We start from the raw sequence: 9,497 nt of genomic DNA on the forward strand, positions 1-9,497 counted from the left end.
AAAATATTATTAAATACTAAAAAAACATTACTTTAATTTTCACAATATTTTTTAAAATATCATAATTACTGATAATATAGACGAATTAGAATGACCGTAATTATATATCTTCCGCCATATACTTTTCCTCTTAATTTATACTTGTATAATGATCATCACTTCTATGTTTTACACTTGACAACAATTATGTAAGCATAATAAGCAATGACGCAATAGGAGTCTTGTCCAGAGAAACTCTAGGTACTCTTAAAGAATTTATTAATGTTAAAATATAATAATTTAAAAAACAACAACTTATAAAATGTAAACACGAGATTAGTTGTAATATGCAGAATGTAGGGTTGTCAAACGGATTAGCCCGTCCCATTAAATTCGTGTATTAAATGGGTTAGACTGTTTAATTTCATTTTATTTATGGGCCATAATTTTTCAGTCCGGATCATTTATGATCAGTCCGATGGATTAAACGGGTCCGTCCGTTTATTCTTTTATTTTATTTTTTAAAAAATATTTTGACAAAAAAGATCACTTTTAGGTCAAAAACTTTAAACAAACAATATTTTTTGTTGATGGATCAGATTTTCGGATCACATAGGAGAAATATCAGCTAAAAAGTGCAATTTTTTTTGAAAAAAATATAAAAAAATTAAACGGGCCACCAATTTAGCCCGCGGGCTAGCCCGTTTAACCCGTCATTTTTTTCGGATTAATCGGACTCAGCCCGAAAATTAAACGGGTTTAATTTTAGAGACAAAATCCGCCCATTTAAATGGGTAAACAGGCTGGTCCGATGGATTTGGCCCATTTTGACGGCCCTTGAATGCATGGAATTTATATCGAAAATGTTTAATAACAAAAAAATATTAGCCAAAAACAGCCATAACTTTTCTTATTTAGCATTCATTACTTATCGCGACAATTAATAAATACTAAATAAAGCAAGTTTCAGCTAATTTTTTTGTCTCTCTAACATTACCCTATGATATTTTTCTCTATCTATTACAAATTGACAATATATACCATAAATGATCTCTTTGTTCTACTATTCAAATTTCAGCTTAGATGTGAAACAAAAGCTAGGTTTAGATTTAACTGAAAAAACAAAGTTTGGTTTTGATGATGATGACTTCAATCCTCATGGCACCAAGGCATATAGAATAATGTTATACATCCAAATTTTTTTATAAATTAAATTCAATCAAGTTAAATAATAAAATTTAAAATAATATTAATTATAATTAATTTTTGTTATATTAGACTAATTTAATTGAACTTAATTAAAAAAAAAAAACGAAGAAAAAAAAAAAAAACTAAGAGATAATTTAGCTTTACGTCATTTATCATTGTCACACATAATAATATCTATTGTTGAGCCATGATAAAAAGCACTCGATTACTAAAAATTTTGAGAAAGAACGAATACAAAATAAGAAAATACTATATTTAAGTAAAAATCGTATAGTATTAAATTAATAAGCTTCATCTTATAAATTCCATTTTTTTTTAACTTTTTTTTTATACGACACTAATTTATTACGATCCTAATACTTACTACTTATTAACGTCGGATATGTCTAAAACGAGCACAACAATTATGTGTTTATTGGATGTACCACATTTATATAGATCATTAAATTTGATTAGATGAAAATTAAAAGCTAATATAAAAGAACGAAGAGCATTGATGGACTCTAATAAATATAGAATATCCTAATACATAAATAAATATTTTAAATGGTAATATTTTAATACACAATACTTTAAAGGGTAACAGAATCTTTTATTTTTAAATAATTAAATATAAAACATATTAAAAATATGTCTATCATATTACATATTTATTTATATTAATAAGACCTAAACTAATCAAACTTACGTAATTAAAAATATAAGTACATAATTGTTGTGCACACCATATTCACTTGTTTGCGCAAAAGGTCAAAGAAGTGATTATCTTATATTAACACGCATATATCTTGGCTGACTTTGAGTATTTTGCCTTTTTTGCTAATTGATTACAGGTATGTACAATTTTTTTAAAGGTGAAATTTTGTTGACTATGGATATTGTCCGGTAAGCAATGGTCATGATTTGTTAGAATTGGTTGACATAATTTGAAATTGGGGTATCTATTTGTTTTTATGGGGCAACAGTTTCAAACTTTTGTCACATTATTAACTGTAAGTTCAACTCTTGAAATATTATATATGAAATAATGACACAATTAATCAGTCAAACCTATAATTAAAATCTGGATAATAATATATATAGCTATAGCACCTATTAAATACGCTTAAAGATTACATAAATATTTTTCAAACTTTATATATATTATTATAAGAAGAAAAGTGATATGATAAATTAATTATTAATGTTTAATTCAAACATAAAATAACTCGTATTTAAATAATAAAACATGTGACAGAATTTATTTTATGTGTTAAATATATACAGAATTAAATTTGTTATATAGTAATGCAAGATAGATGATAATTTATATTTCATAATTTTTAGTTTTATAGAAAGTATGGAAGTAATTTAATTGGCTAAAATTTTTTATAATTTTAAGTGTATAAACCATTTTTTTATATATTTATATTTTATCCAACCAACAATGCTACCTAGACAGTAAATATTATCATTTTTAGTCTGTATTTGACAGCAATAATTTGCATCTGAATTTATAAAAATTTTGCACATAAGAAACATATAATTTGCACTTCTATTTATCAGAATTTTATACACATAAATTAAGAATAAAGTATTATTTTTGTCCCTAGCATTTGGAGTAAGTTTTAAAATTATCTCTAACGTTTAAATCGTCATATTTAAGTCCCTAATGTTTCAAAATTGTCTCAATGTTGTCCTGCCATTAGTGATCTGTTAACAGAATTAACAGTGGGACAAAATTGAGATGATTTTAAAACGTTAAAAACTTAAAGATGATGAAAACGTTTAGGATGAAAATGATACATTACTCTTAAAAGAATTACCAAATGAAGTAAAATTATAATAAATTTTAACAGAATGAATTACATTACGAATTCAAAATTTTTATTCATACTTGTAAAATGACTAATATATAAACTTTTAGAAAAAGAAAAAAAGAGCATGTACGTATATAATAATATATCTTTTTGTAATATACCGAACTTATATTAGAGGCAAAATGTATAATTTATACTTTATTATATATGTATCATATTCTTTTTTTTTTTCCCGAAAGTTTATCTACTAGTCATTCTAAAAATATTCTATAATGAGTAAAAATCTTAAATTCGTAATGCAATTCATTTTGTTAAAATTTACTTTCATTTTACTTAATTTGATAATTTTTCTAAGAGTAATATATCGTTTATATTCTCAACGTTTTCGTCCTATTTAAGTTCCTAATATTTTAAATTCGTCTTAATTTTATCTTCTGTCAATTCTATTAACAGATCCCTACTGGCAAGACAACATTGAGACTATTTTAAAATATTAACGATTTAAATATTAAGAGTAATTTTAAAACTTACTCTAAATATTAAAAATAAAAAATAATATTTTACTCCATAAATCAATACAATTTAAACTCATATTTTTAGAATTTATACACACCACTACAACAATATTTGTATAGATTGCACAGATATATTGTCTCTTCGTTTTCTGGTTTTATTGTTGTAGCAGGAAACCTTTTGTAGTGATCGGTTTTCATAAACTTAATCCCGATTAATTAATGGGACACTCTATTGTACAGATTGGAGTGGTATAGAGAGAATATAATTCTTTTTATAGTTTTTTTTATTATTTTATTATTATTTAAAATATGGATCCTACTTTTATTAATCTCTCTTTCATTCTATTAAAAGAAAAATCTGTAAACTTACATTTTTACCATATAATTCACCATAATTAATTCATGATATGCTTCATTCTAATAATTGATCTATTAATAATATGCACGCACAATCTGTTTAATCGGCAACTTAACTATAAATTAGTTAAACACGTCATAGCTACAAAAATCGAAGCACGCCACAGACCATAAACAACAAACGTTTCTGAAACGCATGGTTAATATTAAGTAATTCATACTCATGCAATTAGCTATATATGTAAGAAAAATAAAGTTCATAATACGAATAATTTCGCTCTGTAAAGTAAAAGGGAATATCCCAAAGGCAGAAAAAACACGAGAGAACAATTCTACAACATAAAACAAGGATTTAAATACTTGACTTGTGAATCAGCCATTCTTACTTTACAGAAATATAATAATTACTAATTAATTAATAAGCACCAAAACAAAAACAAATTGGCACAGATCCGTGACAAAGGCCCTATAGGCAGGGGCATGCCCTTAACAGTGACAAGAGCCAAACGACGATTTCTCTTACCGCAATTCATTGTATAATATCAAGTCCCATTCTTTGTGGATTCTCTGATCCTAAGCGAATTTAATCCGTCTGATATAATTAAATCGAATTTTGGAATTGCATTTGTTTATGCAATGATAACGACACTCACTAACCTGAAAATTTCTCAAAATTCAATCCCGCCTTAGGACCTGACAACATGTTTTATTCGCTAATTGCATTTCTATATTGATTCATAAGTACTGCACACACTTTTTAATTCATGTTGGTTTGTTTTCAAGAACTAGAAGATAGCCGACCTTGGCCCACTCTGTGTTGAGAGTCAAAGTTACCAAAGATAATGTATTTATATCTTTCAATAGTGTTTTGTGTACAATTTAGGTCTTTAATCATGTATACCATAAGAAAATCACTTTCATAAAGACACTAAAAATATTTTTTTTTTTAAAGACGTTTACATGTGTCATGATATTATTGGACATATTTATTAAATCGGTTAATAATTTATTTTTTAATAAACCAAAATAAAATCAGTTTATTATAGCAACATTATAAACCTAATTGTCCACACTATAATTATTAAACCCAATTTGATTTACATAATCTAAACCGAATTATATTTAAATTTTTTGATTAAAAAACAAATATATTCCTGATTTTTATTTAAAAAAAAAATCATAATCCAGTGGATTATGTTCATCAGTTCGACCGGATCTGATAACAATTGGGTTTATTGTTATTGTTATAAAAAAATTGATTTTATTCTAGTTTGTTAAGAAATTCAAAAATAATACATAAGTGTCTTTATAAAAAGACGTTTTAAGCATCTTTATAGGAGCATCCTCCATATCATAATACCCTAGCTATTTTTTTTTTTTAAAGGAGCATTGGGCCCAAATGGTGGGCTTGATAGATAAGTATTTTAATGTATTTAAAAGTTTAGATGGATTCATTCAGCTCACCTGTCACCGGTACCTAAAAAAAAGAAAATAATTGAGGAGAGGGAATGAATAATCTTGCGGCTAACCCAGAAGAAAAATCTTGACCAAAAAAACAAGAAAATTCCAAGAGAAAATGTTGAAATATATATATAAAAAAATGTCGACGTTAATAAATATATATGCTTTTTTTAAAAAAAAAGTGAAAACAACAATTCCTATTTTAAAAATATAAATAAAACAATTATTAAAAGGGACAAGATGACCTCTGCAGCGTGTGTGGTAGCTCCTCCGAGTTTGTGCTTCACGTTTTGCGAGACTAAAGAGTTGCACATCAAACATGGAAGAGCATAGATGTCAGTTTGGAATGAAGCAAACGGTTTTTTCACCAAGCCCTTCCTTCCCTTGCTCATGGAAAATTTGTCTTCCGATTCTCACCTTAAAGGTTTTTTTTTTTTTTTTCCTCCTCTTCTCCAATACAATGAGTACTCTATGATATCGTAGGAACAAGTTCATTTTTAAAAAGAACATAGCTGTTGATGAAGATAAAATGTATGAAGTAGTTCTCTTTTTAGTCAAGTATTACAAGAAAAATGTTGAGTATCATCGGATTTAGCTTCGCACATTATCGTTAATTTTACTGATAAATTTATGGATGATTTTTATGTGAAATTTGACCATTCAAATAGTTACCGACAGATTTTCAATTCCAACATTAAATTCATTAGGAATAGTTGGAGGAAAAACAGGAAAAAGCAGGCGGAAAATGTATCGTAAGATTTACCGGCGAAAAATCCGCCGATAAACCCATTTTAGTGGAACGCTGCGTTTTGGTGACCGCAATGCGTTATAGTAGGATTTATCCGCAGGTAAATCTGACAGTAACAAGCCTATGGTTACTCTTTTTTTTTGTTTAAGTTAATTTAGAATTTAGTTATATGTTAATTTAGGATTTAGAATCTGATTATTATATGCTAATTTAGGATTTAGGGTTAAGTTAATGGTTAATTTAGGATTTAGAATTTGATTATTATATGATAATTTAGAATTTAAGGTTATGTTAATTGTTAATTTAGGATTTAGTTATGTGTTAATTTAGAATTTAGGATTGGATTATTATATGCTAATTTAAGATTTAGGGTTAAGTTAATTGTTAATTTAGGATTTAACTATATATTAATTTAGGATTTAGTTATCATATGCTACTTTAGCATTTAGGAGTAAGTTAAGTTTAATATCAATAATTAAGATGCACTTTCAAGTAAACTTACATGAGTATTAATCGAACTTCAAATTTAACACTATAGTTTCAAATAGAGATAGATATATGTATATGCTAAGTAAAAGTGCGTGCTATATTGTATACTCTTATTTATATGTAATAACTTCTATGAATTAATGAGAATGTTGCCTTTTCAATGTATAAACAAGTTATTATATTCTGGTAGATATGTTGTGAATTTAATTGAGTTTTGTTGAGTGATGTTGTCGATTGAGATTGGTTGGATTTGTGATAACCGTAAAGGTGAATACATATCCAATTTTAGGGGAGGTTATGTCAATTTTTTTTTTTGAAATAATGTAAATGTTGAAGGATTTGTGTAGTATATATATTGATTAGTGCTAATAATATATTTTTTTTTGCAGACATGACGACAGATAGCAGAAGTCGATCGAGTGTGTCTCGTGGTCATGGTAGAGGGAGAGTTTCTACCAAATTTCCAAGGATTGCTCAGTCACCGTCCTTTACTCCGACTACCCCGTCGACTCCTGTGACGTCACAAGCGGATCCAGCGGGCTAGTAGTTCATCATGGTCCTGAACCCGAACTACGTGCCTCCTTCTGCTACGCCCCTATAAATCCAGCGACAGATCCCGCAGTGGGTGATTCATTTAATACGTCCCAGCAGGATACCCCTCCACCACCGCTCGTCATACGGGTTCGGATTTGATCTGATGGCATGTAGATGTGAGTTATTAATATTTTAATGTCTTTTATACGGATAAGGTTTATGTGTTTTTATGTGTTTATTAATCTTAAGTTTTTCTTTGATAGGTTTGCATCAAACAACAATGCTTGTACACAGGAGATCTCTGAAGTGATTAAGTCAATGTACGACCACCTGTGGCCGACCTACACGAAGATCCCTGTTGACAATAGAGAGCGATGATTTTCAGAAGTGGGTGGTAAGAATCCAATGTCGTTGAATTAACTGTATTTGAACTGTATTTATTTCGACTAACTAACGTTGTTGAATCACTTTATGCAGTTGAAATTCATATGAGATACAAAACATAATCTCGTGATTTGGAAGATCTATGACCACCGGGCAACTAAACGACTTCAGCAAATGATGAGCGACATTCGTCAAGGGCGCGACCATCTAACGACCTGGATCTGTCCATCTATCAAGAAGGAACTAGAGACCCATTTTAGAACTGATGGGGGGTTCAAGCGTCGCCATCTGACGAACGTCGCTAACAGAGCTTCGTCAAGGTCGTCAAAGTATACAGGTAGGTCAGCGACTTTCATAAAGACAAAGAGCAGGTTGGTAAGTACTTCACATGTTTGTTAATTATTACTTGAATTAGTTGTTTCTTGACTTATTTACTTAGTTGATTTCGATATGTGCAGTTTAAGTCGTTCGATTATGAGGCGACACTGGCGGAACCTTCAAGTATACCCATACTTTGAAGGCCAACAAGAAGAAATTTGCTGATGAGCGGTCTGTGACTCATTATGTGAGTTTCAATTAATTCTAAATTTGAAATGTATTCAGTTTAAAGTCAATTAATTGTTATCCTAATCACAACGTGTGTTACACAGGAGGTCTACACATATAGATTGGAGGCCCCAACCCAGCAACATCAATCGCCTAGTGAAAACGACGACCCCGATATCTCAGTGGTAGATCCTGATAGGGTTTGGCGCGAGACCGCCTCTGAGCCCCACAAGAATTGCGTCTTCGAGTTGGGGTCGTTATTTGCTAATGGTCTCCGCACCTCTGCATTGGCGGCTTCATCTGCGTCTGCCTCTGCCACCAGCCCTGTCGATCCCGCGGAAGTTGTCGACTTGAGGGAGGAGGTGTAGAAGATCACACAGGAGGTTCACCAACAAGCTCAACAGTCTAAGCAGAGGTACAACGAGCTTCTTGCACGCATGGGAGACACTGCAGCCATCAACTCGCAGATGACGGCGAAGCTGGAGCGGCTAGAGCGTTTGCGGGAGTAGATTGAGGTGTACAACGAGCATATGCGCATTGGAGGTAGCGACGCTACTGGTAAGGCACCGACATCAGCACCTACTCCACCGCCTCAGTAGGGGAAAGACGACGATGACGATGGCGACAATTACCAGGATCAGTAGGATTTAGGGATTTAATTTATTTTATGCCTATTTCATTGTATTTTACTTCTATGACATTTTACTATATTCAGACAATTGATATTTAATAAAATTATTAGTTGATTTCTGATAATTTTGAATTTCTACCCTAATTATGTTAACAAGAATTTTAATTTAACTACTAATTGTGGAAAAAAATACTACTGTCAGATTTATCGGTTGACATAGTAATTAGATACCAAAAACATATAATATGGTGCCAAAATTACCGTCAGAATAATCCAACAATAATTAGCAACTTAGTCTTGACAAATTTATTATAAAACCGACGAAATAATCTACCAATAAATAATTTTTGGCACTGTTTATACCATCAAATTTAATTATACGATAAATTTGACAATATTTAATGTTTTTCTTGTAGCGAAGATCGTCACCTTATCCAAGTTGAATTCTTTCGAACTAGAAAGAAAATTAGTATCTTTGAGGAAAGATAGATCGGTTGGCATCTCCCGGTGCAAAATTTTGTCAAACTAAAATCGGATGGGAAAGCAACCTATGGTGGAATTATAAGGGAATGTGCAAGCAGATTTATTACTTGTTTCAGTGCCAAGTACCAAAATTGGTTTATGCACTATCACTCAAGTCGAGCATTAGGATATTCGTCTTACTTTAAATTTTGGCTTTGTAAATATTGAAATAGAGGCTGATTTTAAAATTGTGGTGGATCTCTACCTCCAAGTAAGAGGGATTTACACTCTTCTAGACCTTTGGTCTCTTGCCATCAAATTGTGGAGTGATCAATTTAGCAGTTGGTCTCTCCACCAATTTTCTTTTAGGGCGTCTTCCCTGT

The 9,497-nt window shown here is 30.3% G+C and overlaps 1 long non-coding RNA gene across 1 annotated transcript; it reads left to right on the plus strand.

Annotated features, from left to right (window-relative positions):
* LOC110264756 lies at positions 5,588-8,743 on the plus strand. The gene is made up of 5 exons (XR_002350921.1): positions 5,588-5,744; positions 6,947-7,267; positions 7,355-7,485; positions 7,569-8,040; positions 8,126-8,743. It is a non-coding gene; the product is annotated as an uncharacterized LOC110264756 (long non-coding RNA).

This window comes from Arachis ipaensis, chromosome B07 (assembly GCF_000816755.2).
Source record: "Arachis ipaensis cultivar K30076 chromosome B07, Araip1.1, whole genome shotgun sequence".
In the NCBI taxonomy this organism is placed as follows: Eukaryota; Viridiplantae; Streptophyta; class Magnoliopsida; order Fabales; family Fabaceae; genus Arachis; species Arachis ipaensis.